This window comes from Triturus cristatus, chromosome 1_1 (genome assembly GCF_964204655.1).
Source record: "Triturus cristatus chromosome 1_1, aTriCri1.1, whole genome shotgun sequence".
NCBI classification, from domain to species: domain Eukaryota; kingdom Metazoa; phylum Chordata; class Amphibia; order Caudata; family Salamandridae; genus Triturus; species Triturus cristatus.
Window position 1 is genome coordinate 730,682,465 of NC_140579.1, and position 17,303 is coordinate 730,699,767.

Below are 17,303 nucleotides of genomic sequence, written 5' to 3' on the forward strand. Positions count from 1 at the left end.
GGGCCTGCGCCACTAGATTCTCTAGTAGTCTCCACCGCACGTAACAGGGCCAACTCCCAGGCATCAGGCGAAGCACCACCACCTGACAAAGAGTCTAAACTCTTGGCCGCATCTGGCAAGCGTACTGCATCCCAAGCTGCCAACATATGGCGTATCGCCAATACACAGGCGCTACTCGCCAGGTATGACAGGGCCCATTATGACGAATTGGAAGCCATAATGAACCATCTCCCTGATAAATATAAAGCTAGGGCCAACAAACTCATTCAGGAGGGCAAAACCATTACTAATACCTCCATACGTTGTGCCTTAGACGCAGCAGACACTGCCTATAGGGCTATCAATACTAGTGTCCTTCGCCGCCGCCATGCCTGGCTAATGATATCCGGTTTTAAACCAGAGGTACATGCCTCCATCCTTAACCATCCCTTTGACCAGGAACATCTGTTTGGCCCCAAAGTGGATGACACCCTGGAGAAAATGAAAAAGGACATGGACACTGCAAAATCCCTGGAAGCCTTACAATATCACCCTCCCAGACGCTCCTTTCGCCGCTCTTCCTTTCGGAGCACATCCAGAGGCTACTCCTCAGACTCCGCTTCCACTGCATACAAATCCCCTACTCAGTCCACGTTTACAAGGGGTTACCAAAGAGGCGGCTACAGGGGCAACAATAACAAAGGCAGAGGCAAAACAAATACCGCCCGCTCTGCCACCGTGCCTCCCCAATGACTTCCCTCCACTTCCCCCAGACCATCACACTCCGGTCGGGGGCAGACTCAAACATTTCCTTCCGGTCTGGACTACAATCACCTCAGACAAATAAGTAACACAAATAATTCGGTCAGGCTACTGCCTAGAACTAACATCTACCCCCCCCAAACATTCCACCCAAACAACGCCCGATGTCACCAGAACATCTACGGCTACTCAAGCAGGAGGTAATCTCCCTCCTAGACAAGGAGGCAATAGAACATGTTCCAACCAACCAACAAAATATGGGGGTGTACTCCCTGTATTTTCTCATACCAAAAAGGGACAAAACTCTACGGCCCATCCTAGACCTTCGCCCCCTAAACACATACATACTCAGACCACTTTCATATGGTAACGCTTCAGCAGATACTTTCACTACTTTCCCAAAACGACTTCCTCACCACTTTGGACCTAAAAGATGCTTCCTTCCACATTCCAGTGAACAAGGCCCACAGGAAGTACCTCAGATTCGTAGTGGACGGCCACCACTACCAATTCAAAGTGCTCCCGTTCGGAGTCACAACCGCACCACGAGTATTCACCAAGTGCCTAGCAGTGGTGGCAGCACATCTGCGAACACAACACATTCATGTCTTCCCTTACCTAGACGACTGGCTAATAAAAGCCAGTTCATACAATCAGTGTGTACAAAACACACACACCACCATCCAGCTACTTCATCAGCTGGGCTTCACGGTAAGCCACGAAAAATCCCATCCCACCTAAAACAATATCTAGGTGCCACTATAGACACCTCGAAAGCGCTCGCCTACCCCAATCCTGCCAGGATTGCAAGCATCCAGGCTCTGCGCGCAAAATTTATAGCACAACACCCCCTTCCAGCTCGGGTGTTCATGCAACTAATCGGGATGATGGCCTCTTGCATCTTCATAGTACCTCACGCAAGACTCCAGATGCGTCCTCTCCAAGAGTGCTTGGCGCACCAATGGAACCAGGCCCAGGGTCAATTAACAGATCTGGTGTTGGTAGACGATCGTACCCATCGCTCTCTGCAGTGGTGGACTACCACAAACCTTTCCAAAGGTCGACCGTTCCTGGACCCGGTTCCACAGGTAGTACTAACAGACGCATCGCTCTCCGGCTGGGGAGCTAATCTATTACATCTCACCGTGCAAGGCAAGTGGTCACCTCAACAGAAGCTACTCCATATCAATCATCTGGAGTTACTAGCGATCCTTTCAGACACACATTTTGGGCAAAGCAGTCCTGATCCGCACAGACATGACAGCCATGTATTGTATTCAAAAACAAGGCGGGACACACTCTCCACAGCTCTCTCAATTAGCACAGAGCATATGGAGATGGGCCATACCCCGGAAAATCTTTCTCCTAGCCCAGCATGTCCCAGGAGTACAAAACACTATAGCAGATCTACTCAGCAGACAAACACAACAACTCCACGAGTGGGAACTTCACCCGCAAGTTCTTCACCTATACTTTCAAATGTGGGGGCATCCACAGATAGACCTCTTCGCTACTCACAAAAACAAAAAATGCCCAAGCTTCGCCGTCAGATACCCACACCCATTGTCCAAAGGCAATGCGATATGGACGAACTGGTCAGGCAGATTTGCGTACGCTTTTCCGCCTCTCCTACTAATTCCATTAGTAGTGCGCAAACGACAACAGCACTCCCTCACACTAATATTAGTAGCGCCAACTTGGGCCTGACAACCGTGGTACACCACACTACTGGAACTATCGGTAGTACCACATCAAAAGTTACGCCTCTCTCCACACCTCTTAACCCACAACCATGGAGAGATCAGACACCCGGACCCAGCTCAGCTCAACCTTGCGATCTGGCTCCTGAAATCCTAGAATTCGGATACCTAAATCTTCCTCCTGACTGTATGAACGTCATCAAGGAAGCTAGGTGCCCTACCACTAGAGCGTGCTACACCGCCAAGTGGAAACGTTTTGTTATCTATTGTCATAACACCATCAATCCACTAGATGTGTCCATTCAACACATCATAGGCTACTTACTCCACCTACAAAGGTGCAATCTAGCCTATACGTCCATTCGACTACACCTCGCAGCCATAAGCAGCTTACCTACAAAACAGGCAACATCTCTCACTCTTTCGAGTACCTGCCATTAAAGCCTTCGTGGAAGGCCTTAAAAGAATAATTCCCCCCAGAGTGCCACCCTCACCTGTGTGGAACTTAAATATTGTTCTCACCAGACTAATGGGACCACCTTTTGAACCCCTACACAAATGTGGACTTCGATTCCTAACATGGAAAACCGCTTTTCTTGTAGCCATCACTTCCGTCAGAAGGGTCAGTGAGATACAAGCATTTACTATTCAAGAACCTTTTCTACAAATGCACCATAATGTGGTGGTTCTCCGTACCAACCCAAAATTCCTCCCCAAAGTCATTTCTCCTTTTCACCTAAACCAATCTGTAGAACTACCAGTATTCTTCTCGCAATCACAAACTGTTGCAGAAAGAGCTCTACACACACTAGATGTCAAACGAGCCTTACTCTACTACATCGAGAGAACACAACCTTTCCGTAAGACCAAACAACTGTTTGTCTTTTTCTCTCCATCACACAAGGGCAACCCCATCTCCAAGTCGGGGATAGCTAGGTGGATTGTCAAATGTATTCAAATTTGCTACCATAAAGCAAAACTAACGCTATCCGTTCCCCCTAAAGCCCACTCTACATGTAAAATAGGGGCTTCAATGGCTTTTCTAGGGAACATCCCATTAGATCTCTGCAAAGCAGCTACATGGTCAACACCGCACACTTTCACCAAACACTATTGTGTAGCTGTGCAAGCTAAGCAACAAGCTAGCGTGGGCCAGGCTGTACTCCAAACATTATTTCAAACCACTGCAACAAATGCGGGTGGTCGCCGCTAACGGTGGGTACTGCTATATAATCTATGCACAAGTGTGTAATCTGCAGCTCATATGCCTCGAACGGAATATGCTACTTACCAGTATGCATGTAGAACTGCAGATCTGCACACGCCCACCTGCCTCCCCAGCTACCTGCATCTGTTCCAGCTTATCTTATTTAGATAACACACACATGGGCATCTTCACTGTTAATACTACGCTCCATCTTTCCCTGCTGGCGAAAAACAATCTGAGGATGGAGCCGAAGCCCATGAGCAATACGATCCAAGGGAGGAGTCACCGAACTCATGACTTCCAAAGACTTTCCAAGAGGAAAACAAACTGCAAACATCCGGGCCCAACACCAGATGGCGATCTATGCACAAGTGTGTAGATCTGCAGCTCTACATGCCAAGAACAGATGCATACTGGTAAGTAGCATATTCCTTCTGGTGGATACTTTATCTAACTGCAGATTCCTCACTTTTAGAATATTCCCAGTAGTGGCGCCTACCAATGAGTTGCACAGGTGAGGCGTGGGTGGGAGGTGTGGAGGGAGATGTGTCCACTCCTCTCCTTGCTGGCTGTGATGGCAGTCGAGCCCCACCCCGTCTCGTAAACCTGCCTGACAACAGAAAAATAAAATGAAAATAACGTAGTGTTATTATCACTTTATTTTTACTTTTTTCACTTCTCAACATACAGTGGGGCAGTGCTTCTCTGCCTTTCCGGAGGAACAGACGATGATCCCCAGGCACTAGACTGGATCTGGAAGATTTCAACAGCATCGCTACCATGTGCCGGTAGGTTGCATTGCGCAGCACCACGCCTACTTTGCTCCATCCCCTTAAGTGATAAAAGGAGTTGGCTATAAGCACCATCACTGCCCAAAAAAGCCTGCACTTCTTAGAGCAAGATAGTCAAGTAATGTTCTGATGTAAGTGGAAGGTACTGCAGGTCTAAAAGTAATGGCAGTGTATAGTCTTGTTGGATGATCCGGAGGACCCACCTGTTGGGTGTTATCTTTTACCACCCTTTGAGGAAGTATCTGATTCGACCTCCCAAAGTGTGGTCATATGCCTCCAAGGGAAAATTAAAACTGATTGGAGGTGGATGCTGGAGTCAGCAAGGGACTGAAGGTTGTTGTCCCTAATGACCTGGGTATTACCTGCTTGCGCCTTGCCCTAGACAGGACTGGGGTTCATGTTGCAGTGACAGAGGGATTTGGTGTGGGCAGTACACTAGCCCTCTGGAGTAGCCTCGACAGGGGTTAACCTGTTAAGGACTGTCTCACAAGGGTAGGAAGGAAGGCCTAGGAAACGTGCAGTGGCCTGACTTTCCTTGAAACATTTGTTGGATCTGACCCTTTCTGCAGGGTCAACCCAGCTATTTGTCTTGCTCTGCCTTTCTTTGCTGAACCTGTTTTTGTTGGCTTTTAGGACTATGCACATTTCCCCTACAAACCAGTGACAAAGTGCTTTATGCTTTCTCTCCCTAAAACACGGTAAAATAGACCTACACTTGTTCGGTACATTTAATTTGCTTGTAGGTCCCTGTTATATGGTACTACATGTACCCAGGGCCTGTAAATTAAATGACACTAATGCGCAGCAGCACTCATGGTGGCACGTACTAAAGTAGTCTTTTGGAACATATCTCAGGACTGCCACTGCAGCCTGTAGCGCAGTTTAAAACTGCCATTTGGAACTGGCAAAATTTTGCCAAGCCTAAATCTTCCTTTTTAATACTCCTATAGCACCTCTAAGCTAGGCCCTAATGACCTTTAAAAGGTTGGACATGTCAATTCAATGTTTTACATATCCTTGCAAGGAAAAGCTCGTAAAGTCATTTCTCAGTGCTGTAAGGCTCTCTCTCCCATAAAATAACACTGGTTTGCTTTAATACACTTAATAAGTGGTAACGTCAGATTGGTAAGAGATCGAGAAATTATGTTTACACTCAAATGAATTGTAATTTTAAATCCTTCTTTATGGTGAAGTCGTATTTTTAAGTTACAATTTTCGAAAAATGCCACTTTTAGACAGTTGAAAGTTTTCTACCCACCCCAACTACATTTTTCTGCCAGTGTCCTGGGTCACATGCATTTGAATGGCCATGCTATTGTGGGTTCTGTATTGCTTCCAGGCAGTGAGACAAAGGAAGCCTCGATGTGAGGGGAGATTGTCTTCCTGAAAGGATGGCTGGGCAGGAGCTATACCCTGCTCCAATTGAACTTCAAGGGATCCTGTCTGCAGCACATAAAAAGGAACGAGATACCAGGCCTTCCCTGGACTTTGTCACCCTAGACAGTTAGGGCCAAAACCCAGCGAAAGGGGAAGAGAAGGACTGACCAGAACCAGCTTTGGCGGTAGGTCTGGTAATTCACACCTTGGATCCTGGGACATAAAGGCTTTCACATAAAGGCTTTCACTTATGACACATAGAATTTCCTTGTGTAAGGCTACACTGTCCATGGCCTTGGTATATAGAAAAGTACACCTTTCAGTGCGGGTCTCATAATTTCTGAAACACAAAGCCCCCCTAGGGAGGATCCCTGGCTGGTAGTGTCCTACTTGTAGGACAGTCGGCTCTAAGATACATGACTTACACTGAGGGATCATAACAGCCAGAGACACTGCTCCAGGGGGATGTAGGCGAGAGTGACTGGTACATCACCTCGAGCACCATTTCATTGTCCTGGTGAATGACCTTTCCTTCTTTAGGGGCAAATGGACAGGCTTTTCATTTGAATGACCTCTGATGCCCTTGGTTTCTGGATTATTTTTTTTTTTGTAAATCTGTCTAAGGCTTTTTGCCTGCAACACAGCAATAATAGAAGGAATGTTTAATACAACCATCACTGACCTAAGTCCCATTAGATCATCCTTTATTGCTTATTGATCAGAAATAAAGTAGTTGTTGCTTTCTAGATATCGAGCCTAACTAAGATTCTCGTGTGGCCCAACATATACAATTTTGGGCCATTGAAGCACTGCACAATTACCCACCATGACATAATATCTGTTGCACACTCTCCCTATGTCTGCTGCCCTTTCAGTTCTTTCTCTGTCTTATGTCTTCTGTTCCCACTCAGTGCTTTAACCCCTTCCCTGCTCATGACTGAACCGTTCCGTCATGAGCCACGGTTGCCGTGTGCTCATGACGGAACGGTTCCGTCATGACAATCCTGTCGGCGGCCGCTCCGCCTGCGCGGCGCTGTTTCCCCGCCTGTGCGGGGCGACAACGCAAATGGGCGGAGTCATGACGGAACCGTTCCGTCATGAGCACAGCTCAACTGTGGCTCATGACGGAGCGGCTCCGTCATGAGCACAGGCCCGCCGCGCTGCCCCCCTGCCCCCCCCCAGCGCTGCAGCGGAATGTCCGCAGCAGCGAAGGGGTTAAAGCACACTAAACAAGAGGTAAAGCGCTATAGAAAAAACAATACAACATAAATGACTGTTCCCTCTCTCTCTTCCCTGTATAGTCCTTCTTAGGTCGAGCCTAGACAGTGCTTGCTTGCTTTGTCAGCAGTCCTTCCTACAAACACACACAACACTCAAGATAATGTGCTGCATGGCTGCATACTTGTAAGCTCCAAAAGGCGAGCCCTATTGGTTTTGCCAATGCTTGTTTATCAATAGGACCTCCCTTCATAGACCCGGTTCGACAGATAATACTAACAGCAGACGCGTCTTTCACTGGTTGGGGAGCTCATCTTCAACAACACACAGTGCAAGGCCTGTGGAACCAACAGCAGAAGTTGCTCCATATCAATCATTTAGAGTTGCTTGCAATCTTTCTAGCTCTCAAGGCAAATGGGAACTTCACCCTCCAGTTCTCCTCCCATACTTCCAAGCTTGGGGAGTCCCTCAGATAGATCGGTTTGCCACACCAAAACGCAAAAGGCCAAATGTTCGCCTCCGGGTACCCACACCCACAATCCAAAGGCAATGCACTATGGATGAACTGGTCCAGGATATTTGCCTACACTTTTCCGCCTCTCCAACTCATTCCATTAGTGAGTCACTTTTATTGTATGATTACCTAAAATCATTTACAAATGCAGTACATATTACTTTCGTGATTAAAAACGACGGGTTAGTAAAATGACATCTAAAAAGGTTTTTTTTAAACTGCCAGTAGCATTTACATTCATCAATCAGTGCAATGTTTTTAGTGCTTCTAAGAGAAGGCATAGTGCAAGGTGATGCAGTGGAGGTAATAAATTTGTGATATACAACAGAAAGCTGTAATAAGTACATCTTAGCTATAAGGCTTAATGCAGGATTACTAAAGGCCGTGCTATGCCGTAATGTTAGTGCACACCGGCAAAAAGCATTAAGTTAGTGTTATTCTGCTGTTTTGAGGTCTCGCCTAGCAGTGCGCATGTGCTGCTCTGCGAGACTTATTGTAAGGGGGCTTCAAAAAGCTCACCACACGCTCGTGCGTGTGTGGCTTATTGCTTGCGGTTACCTGCACGGGAGCCATGTGTTTCGAATTATCGTGCCCTGACATGGGTGCGATAATTCAAAACACATGGCTCGCTGTGGCGCGGGCACCACTCGCGTGCTTGTTAGCTCATGTCATAGGTTTTGCCCCAGAAGCGAGTGGTGAAAGCCCTGCAAAAACTCATGTTTACTTTTTTTTTTTACCTTTTGTGCACACTTAAGCATCTAATTTAAAACAAACTGCCTGCATACATCTTCCTGTGGCAAGCAATTCCCCAGCATGTGCTCAGGCACCATAACCCCTGTCACTCCCACACAGATGCCAACTCAATTCATGTCATGAGGATGACATTCAATCAGCGTCAATTTTCATGCCAACATTACCAACCATACCGTGACATTTATACAGGGACTTTGGAGAGCGTCTGCCGCGGGCTTCTGAGCAAATTTTGGGACCCGACGCTTACTTTGACAAGTTGATCACTGCGGACGGGAGAGCAGAGGAGGTGAGTGTGGGGTTGGCACAGGGTCGGTCTGGGACATAAAATAGGCCCAGTCACTAAAAAAACAAGCATTAGCATAGTTCTCTCAAGCTCTCCGCACTAAGGCTCCCGGTAACTGACCTCTTTCTGCTGCAAAACCAAATGACTTTACTCACAGTCCTAACACTGTGTGAGCGCATGTGAGTCAAGCCTCGACCTCACATATGGGATGTACTTCCGTTACGCCTGGTTCGCACAAGCAAAGTAATAGTGGGGGACATTTTACATTGGAAGGATTCAACAATTTAAATGCCGAGGCCACGGGCTCTCACTAGGGGGAAGTTGTTTACCCCTATAGAGTAGAGAAGAGATGGGCAGGGGTATTCCGGTAATTTTAGAATGGCATGTTCACATAATTTCACTGAATTGAAAACACCCGTTTCGATAATCTTTTAAGCAAATTTGCAGGATAAGTCAATCCCTCTTATAAAAGTCCCGTACTTGCAAGCGACGGCCATTTATATACAGTTTAATTTGTGGTTTTACTTTTATGAAGAGCAACAAAGGTGGCCATCGTAGAGCGTGAGTATGGTTACATTTGTTATGGTACTCGCTGATTTTTACAAGAGATACGAAAGGGAGCTTAACTGATCACGTCACTTCATAACCGTACATGCTAACATGTTCGATTTAAACTGGAGACTATATTTTTATAGCCTGATATGGCTTTATTGTAACTGTCTCCTGCCTAATAGTGCCCTTATTCCAATGTTAGTTAATGGGTAAAGAAAATACATTCCCCCGATTATTATATATTTTTTTTTTCTCCCCATTACCTCCTTTTTTGTGAACTCGATCCGGACCAGACAATTACATTACACAATAAATGTTGGCATGTATGATTCACAGCTGTACGCTCAATAGCTCCGCCGTGTTAAATACCCAAGGTTTGCTCTATTCATTGGCTGGTGTCACCACCTTCTATCCAAGGCTTTGTATGCATGGGTTGCCCCCACAGCCCACTCACTGACATATCCGATCCGGTTACGTAGTGTACTTGATGTTACCACTTTACTTACTTGATTTAGTTGATTATTTTTTTGTTGTTTTCTTGGCGTTATCCTCTCTGGGTTCCCAACCAACAAAGCCTTAAGCAGTTGTAGTTGGAAGCCAGAGAAGGAGGCTGTGCTAGACTTGGGTTCCTTTTATATGTGGAAATAAAGTGCTTTTCTCACCTCCACTTGTTGGTAGGACATCACAGGACATCATCTATCCTGGCCACCTTACGTCTGAGCCGAAAAAAAGAATGTTGAAGGTCCGAGAGCTAATTATGACCAGACAAGAAAAACGGACTATGCATACACCTTGACAGAATTTAAAACTGATTATCGAGGAAAAGAGCAAATATTTCACAAAGAAAATTCTGGAGGCTAAGAACGCCAGTAGAGAGTTGTCTGGACCCATGGCGGAACAGATAACCCAAGTGGTAAAGACTACCAAGTCAGGAGCTCTGTCTGACCCTTGCCCTCCTAAAGTTTTCCATCTGTTCCCAGAAATATTCAGCGAGCAACTTAGAGCATTGTTCTCCGATATAATACAATCAGGCACATTCCCAATGGCATGGAAGACAGCCTCAGTCCGGCCACTATTGAAAAAATCTAACCTTGAACCCAATGAACCTAACCGCTCCAGGATCCCTTTTCCATCTAAGGTGCTGGAGAAATTACTTAACACGCAGATTACAACATACATCACCGCCAGAGACTTCTTGGACCACTCACAATATGGTTTCCGAGAGGGCCAAGGGACAGAGACTGCACTGATCATGGCAGTAGAGGAGGTCAGAAGAACTCTTGATGCAAGAAAGAAGGCCGTCTTGATATTGTTAGATCTCTTGGCGGCCTTCGACACTGTTAACCACGAGATCTTAATTGGTAGACTAGCGGAGCTGGGATTCCAAGACACCATTACTCTACTGTCTTCATATTTAGCAGACAGATCCTTTGTAGTAGAAGTAGATGGATCAGCATCTGAATCCTTCCTGCTGCCATGTGGGGTGCCACAGGGCTCATCCTTGAGCCCCACACTGTTTAATATATATGTGGCCCCTCTGGCAGCGATCATCAGGCAATGTGGCTTCTCGGTGATATCATATGTCGATGACACTCAGGTGGTGGTATCAGTTTCAAATAACATCGAAGAGACAGCCAACCAATTTAATATCTGCATGTCACAGATAAACACATGGATGCAGAAGAACTGCCTTAATTTGAACGGTGAAAAAACCGAGGTACTGCTATTAGGGGCTAACGCCTCCTTCTGGTTCCCAAGATCGTGGCCGGTTGATATGGGCGAATGCCCAACTCCAGTCCCGAAGGTTAGAAACTTAGGGGTAGTATTCGACGGAACACTGACATTTGAAGGTCAGATCAACAAGCTTGCCTCCACTTTTCGGGGTACCTTGAAAATGATCAGGAAAATCAGCCCTTTCATCCCCAAGGATGCATTGAAGACACTGGTCACAGCACTGGCCCTTTCGAGACTAGATTACGGCAATGCCCTATATGTGGGTTACAGTCTCAACTCTTACTGAAGCTTCAGCGAATGCAGAATGCAGCAGCGAGACTAATTCTTGACATCCCCAAATATGAACCAGTTTCTCACCGGCTGAGAGACCTCCACTGGCTCCCAGTGGAAAAGATAATTAAATACAAGTCACAAAGTCTAGCATATAAGGCCCTACAGGGCAGAGGACCTTTGTATCTGAGAACACATTTTCAAAGATATACACCAACCAGAAATCTAAGGTCAGGTCACTCTGAACTATGCCAATTCCCAGGCACAAGCAGGCCCGTTGGGGGGGGGGGGGGGCAGAAGCTTCCTATTAGGGAGGGGTAGAGGTTTAAACACACGCACCTTCCCCTCCAATACAAAACAGTGACTTGCCTACACTTCCCTCCGACCACTCAACACCTGTCGGGGGAAGACTGTCAGATTTCCTACCATTCTGGCAGTCAATAACAGACAAGTGGGTACTACAAATTATCCGTTCTGGTTACTGCCTGGAGTTTACCAACACTCCTCCAAACATTCCTCCAAAGTCACACAAACTTTCACCAGATCACCTACACCTCCTCAAACAAGAGGTACAGTCTCTCCTTCTAAAAGGGGCTATAGAGCCCGTACCACCACAACATCACTGGTCGGGCGTGTACTCTTTTTACTTCCTAATACCCAAAGAAGATGGTTCTCTAAGACCAATATTAGATCCCGGAGAACTCAATCTTTACCTACAGTCAGATAATTTCCGCATGGTAACACTTCAAATGCATTGAAAACAACTAATTCTGTGGAACAAGTAGTAGTCTTCAGTGTCAGTCTCTCCTGTTCTTCCCGTCACACCACTTTCCTCTGCAGACTCGCACTCTACTAGTTATACTACTTATCCCCTTTTTCTACATACATGTTTATGAAATTGTCCATCTACCTATCTCACACACCATCAAAACAGTCCCTTGTACACACTGACAGTATATAGATCATGTATCATTGACAATAATAAACAAGCATTTGCAATGCAATAGGTATCGCATTTACGTGAGTTTGAGCTATTGGCATTGTAAATGACCAGACCTTTTATTTATGATTTGGTTTTGAAAGCATAAATAAAAGGCATTGTCATTTACAATGCCGAGAGCTTAAACTCGCGTAAATGCGAGACCTATTGCATTGCAAATGATTTTCTCATTATACTTTTGGGATGGTTGAGGGACCAAAGACTCCTGTCTGGGGTCAGTGTACATGGCAGAGAATGACATTATTGGAATGTTTCAGAAATGTCTCTAGAAATATAGCCTTTAGCCAATTTATATGACAACAGTGCTGAACATGTATTATATTATGGCCCTATTTTTAGGTCTCGCCTACGCAACGCACATGCGTTGCATAGGAGGAGACCTTTAGTAATAGATTCCTTTTTTTTCTGCCAAAACTAGCACGCTTTGCATTGCTATCAATGGCAACGCGTGCACGTTTGTCAATTCCCTTGCCGGAGCGTGCTTTGAAACCATCTGTTTGTAATTAACAGATGGTTCCTGCTCACTCCCGCAAGGGAAACAGGCTCAGGCCCCCTTGTCTCTCCCCTTGCTGCAAGTTCCAGCTCAGCGCCTCTCGGTCGCACTCAAACTAGCTGAAGACTCCTCTTTTATCCACACTACCTGTGAGAAAGTGGCTCTGTATATACTGTTCCTTAATAGGTACAGGGTGTACAGAGTCCACAGTCCCCCAGGGTTGACAGAGGTTAAAGTTAGATATAACCTTTGTTAGAAATGGGGGTCTCTAGTTGGCAATGGCTGGCCACTGTCCAAGTAGGGACCCTTCTTCCTAAGTCAGAGTAAGCAGCCTACACCCTTTGACAACCCCTGCTCAACCCTGTGGTAACGTAGCACGAGCAGCTAGGCTTATCTCAGAGGCAGTGTGAGAAGCATTTATGACCATACACAGTAATATAATGAGGAACACTACAAATGGACACCACTCAAGTAGTTATGAAAAATAGGTATTTTTATATAGACTTAATCACAAGACCAATAACAGTAAAAATCCACAATACTATAAAAACATAATTACTTTAGAAATGCTGCAAGGAAAAATAGTTCAGGATGCACAAAATGATGTTTAGTTCAAGGCAGGGGTCTCTGCGACCCTTTTACTCACAAAGTATCTGGTTCCTGGAGCAAAGCAACAAAAATGTCGCTAAGGAGCTGTAGCGAGAAATTTCCTCACCCTAACCAGCGATGCGTTGAATCCTTACCGCGAGGGAGGATGATGCGCTGGGTTGCGGGCAGGACAAAGCGACAAACTTCCTCACGCTAAGCCGGTGATGCGATTAAATCCTTGCCGCGAAGGGAGGATGATGCACCGAGCCTGTTGCGTGTGCGATCTTGCTGCGTTGACAAAGATGGCGCTCCGCGAGGGAGCGACGATCCGGATTCGATGCGGGGAAAATGGCGAACGCTTGGCGTCCGCGCTGCGATGATCCTGTTGCGATGATTTCAGATAGCGGGCGTTTTCAGGCCCGCAGACAGGTGCTGCGACGATCTTCGGGGTTAGCGAGCGCTCGGCGACAGCGGAGCGGCGATTTTTCTCACGCTCACCAGCTGCAGTGGCTCGCTAACGGAGGTTAGCGACGATTTTCAGCGCTCTCTTCTCAACAGTAGAAATAGAGGTCCTGGAACATACAGGAGCCTCACCTGCAGATAGTAATCCTCGCTGGGAGGAAACAGGAGGCTGATGGTGGAGTCTGATGTGCCTGAGACTCCAGCAGGAGGCTAGCTCTCTCCTAGCCCTTGGGTAGTTGCTGTAGCAAAAGAAATAAAAGTCCAATCAAAGTTCCTTTCCTCTTCTTGAAGTTCAGTAGTAACAGCTGCAGGCCAGTCCCAGTAACAGCACACAAGCACAAGGACAGTCCTTCTCCTGCAGATTCTTGTAGCCACACGGACAGAGGTTCTTCTTGTTATCCAGGAGCAATACAAATTGTAGGGGTTTGTGCACAAATATTTATACCCCCAAAGTCTTTGTTCTTAGGGGTCCCAAGCCTCTGAACCCAGCCAGAACCAGTTTTGCCCAGCCCTAGAGCACTTTGTTGATCAGGCTGCATCCTTCCATTCAGAAAGAGGGGGTCTGCCTCAGACGCACAGTGGGAGGTGGAGCCAGCTTTCACCTTGCCAGGCACAGCCCTATTCAAGTGCAGGAGCTACCCCTTCCCTCACACCTAGGCAGGTCGCTCTATTCAACCCAGGTCTGACTCAGCCTGCCCTGTCCCTCCAAAACCAGACAGCCAATACACATAATAGCAGAGCAACTGGAAGGCTTAGGCAAGAAAGTACCTATACTCTAAAAGTGGTAGTTTCAAACACAGAATATAAAAATAACCTTCACTAAAAGATGTATTTTAATATTCTGAGCTCAGGCATACTAGATTCGTTTTTCTACCATGTTCTGTGGGTCAGTTAGGACTATAGGATGTAATAGCCCAGACCTCCCATTCTGGCCTATGGAGAACAGGTAGCCTTACAGTAGTGAAAAACGAAATTGGGTGTAATTCACTACTAGGACATGCTACATACAACAGGGCATGTCCTACCTTACACATACAATGCGCCCTATCATAAGGGGGGCTTACATGATGCCATGGGAAGGTTTAGGGGCTGGGAAGCGGGTGCACTTCACAGCCAAGATGGCAGTTCTGGACTGCACGCAGACACTGCAGTGGCAGGTCTGAGACACACTTTACAAGCTGCTTCTGTTGGTGGCACAAACCAGTGCTGCAGGCCCACCAGCAGCATTCGGTTTACCAGCCCTGGGCACACACCGGCTACGCTACTAGGGACTAACAGGTAAACCAAATAAGCCAATCATGGATGTACCAATTCATATGTCATCTTTACAAAGGGGAGCATTCGCGCTGTGGCACTGAATGGCAGCGGCACAGCGCCCAGAGCATCTATAACCAGCAAAAACAGAGGAGACACAGCGAAAAAAGGAAGGGAGACTCACGCCAATGGTGCCAGGTCTAACAACCTTACTCTCAAAAGTGGTAGCTTGGTCGAGCAGTAAGGCAGTATCAGAGGACAGTGTAAAGCATTTGTTGTACACACTCAGTCAGCAAATGGTCTCACACACTCAATAACTGAACTCTAGGCCAATGGTTTATATTTAAAAAATATATGCTTGTTTTATTTTAGAACCAACAATTGGATTTAAAATATACTTTCTCAGAATGAGATGCTTTATATAAATACTTTTGCAATATGCAATTGACTTTTGTAAACAGTTACAAGTGGTTGCAATAGGCAACTCTATTTTAAACACAACAATGCATTGAGCTCAATGGAAATTTCAAGTTATTTGCAACAGACTGGATCCTATATTCAGTCCTGGGTCAGTACTTAGAATCAAGTGATGAAAGTCGACTTAATTACTGTGGTGATTTTTAAACAATATTTAGCTATTTTAAAAGTTGACACTTAGAAAAATATTTTAAAGAAAACAGTCAATGATTCCCTATGGAAGAAAATTCAAGTTGCAGGTTCAGTATGTTCTTGTTACTTTTGTAATGCAGTACTGGGTGCCTAGACTCAGTACTGGGACCTTTATCCAAAACAGGTAAGTAATTACGTTTTCAGATATTATACGATTTTTAAAGAATATTTAAAGATTGCAGAAATTGACACTTAGAAGAAATTTCACAGAAAAACAGTCAATGATTTCCTATGGGAGAAAATTGGGTTATTGGTAAGTACAGTTGTAAGTATTTTTCAGAGTCAGTGCTGTGCACCAAGATCCAACACTGGGAGCTCACCTAAGAGCAGGTGAGTTTTTTCGTTTTCGTTACTCGGCTGATTTTTGGTGAATATTTTAAGATTTGAAAAGTCCAAATTTCAGGAAAAAGCCAGTCAATGTTACCCTATGAAGAAAATAGAGTTATCGGTTTAAAGGTAAGTACTCGACTGGCAGAGTTGAGGTTCTGGGCATAGACTCAGGGGTCCCCCAGGGTCAGGTAGGTACAGTTGGTTCACCCTCAGCGACTCTAGCGCGGCCGGGAGCAGAGAGAGTTAGGCCCAATGTTATCCTATGAGAGATAGGGGTGGCCTTGGTTGGTGGCTGCTGACTAGCAAGACACGCGGCTGTGGGAGCTGGGCTCCTGGTCATTTACTCAGGGCAAGTGGGGAAGTAGGTAGGTGTAGAGGTTGCACTGCCAGGGCCACTCGGGCGGCTGGGTGCAGGGTGCTTTTGAGCCTTCGGGTGCTCCAATTGATTTCAATGGGAAATCTCCGGTTTAGAAAAAGACTGCAAGCTCGGGGACGAGGATTCTTCAGGTGCCACCACCACTTCGAGAGGTAAGTTGGGTAGTTGGACGATAGGTAGGTACCCCGGGATTGGGCACAGGGGGCCGCGGGGCGCTGCGTGCAGGGGTGCCTTTTGGTGTGGGGAAATATTACCCTCTGTTGTTCGCGGTGGGGGGGCACCTTGTTCTGAGGCTGCAGGCTTCTTCAGGAGTGTCGAGGGAAGTCCTTGGGTGCCGGACTCGGGGTCACAGTCGCCGTGGGTTCGTCCTCGTGGCCTTTGTTCACTCCGGCACTGGCCAGGCTTGGCTGGTGCTGGGTTCGCGGTTCCGGGCTGCTGCCAGGGATTAGAGGTAGGTTTTGAGTAGAGCCTCTACTCATGGGAGTCCCAGAGGCTTACAGCCAAAAGGTAGCCAGGTCCTCCGGGGTTTGTGAGGTTGCTGGCCACAAGAGATGCCGGGTTGGAGCAGGAGCAGGTTCGAGGGTCGACAGGCCGGTAGGGCTGGGGCCAAAGCAGTTGGTGTCTTCCTCTTCTTAGCAGCTGCAGGGCAGGTCTTCTTTCTTCTTGCTGCTCTTTGTATTTTGTAATCTGGGGAAGGAAGGTTCAGGGTGCCCCTAAATACTAGATTTAGGGGTGTTACAGGTAGGTGAAGGGCAGGGACCAATGGGTCCCTGTCCTGGGGTGGGTACAACCCCTATCCTGCCTCTCTCCTGTGGGAGGGGGCAGTAGCCTAGTCCTGATAGGGTAGGGCTTCCCATCTTCAAGATGGCGAGAGCCCGGAGATGTGCTTCACCTTGCCTCCCCACCGGAGGGGTGGGGTTGGCAGGCTGGCACATCCCCTGTCCTTATTTGGGGTTTCCGGCCAAAGATTCCCGCCAGAGTGGGGGGGTTG

The 17,303-nt window shown here is 46.8% G+C and overlaps 1 protein-coding gene across 9 annotated transcripts in view; it reads left to right on the forward strand.

The window, feature by feature from the left end:
• The window catches only part of GPATCH8 (G-patch domain containing 8), an 826,162-nt gene that overhangs the window by 679,305 nt on the left and 129,554 nt on the right, over positions 1-17,303 (forward strand). The gene's annotated exons all lie outside the window — the stretch shown is intronic.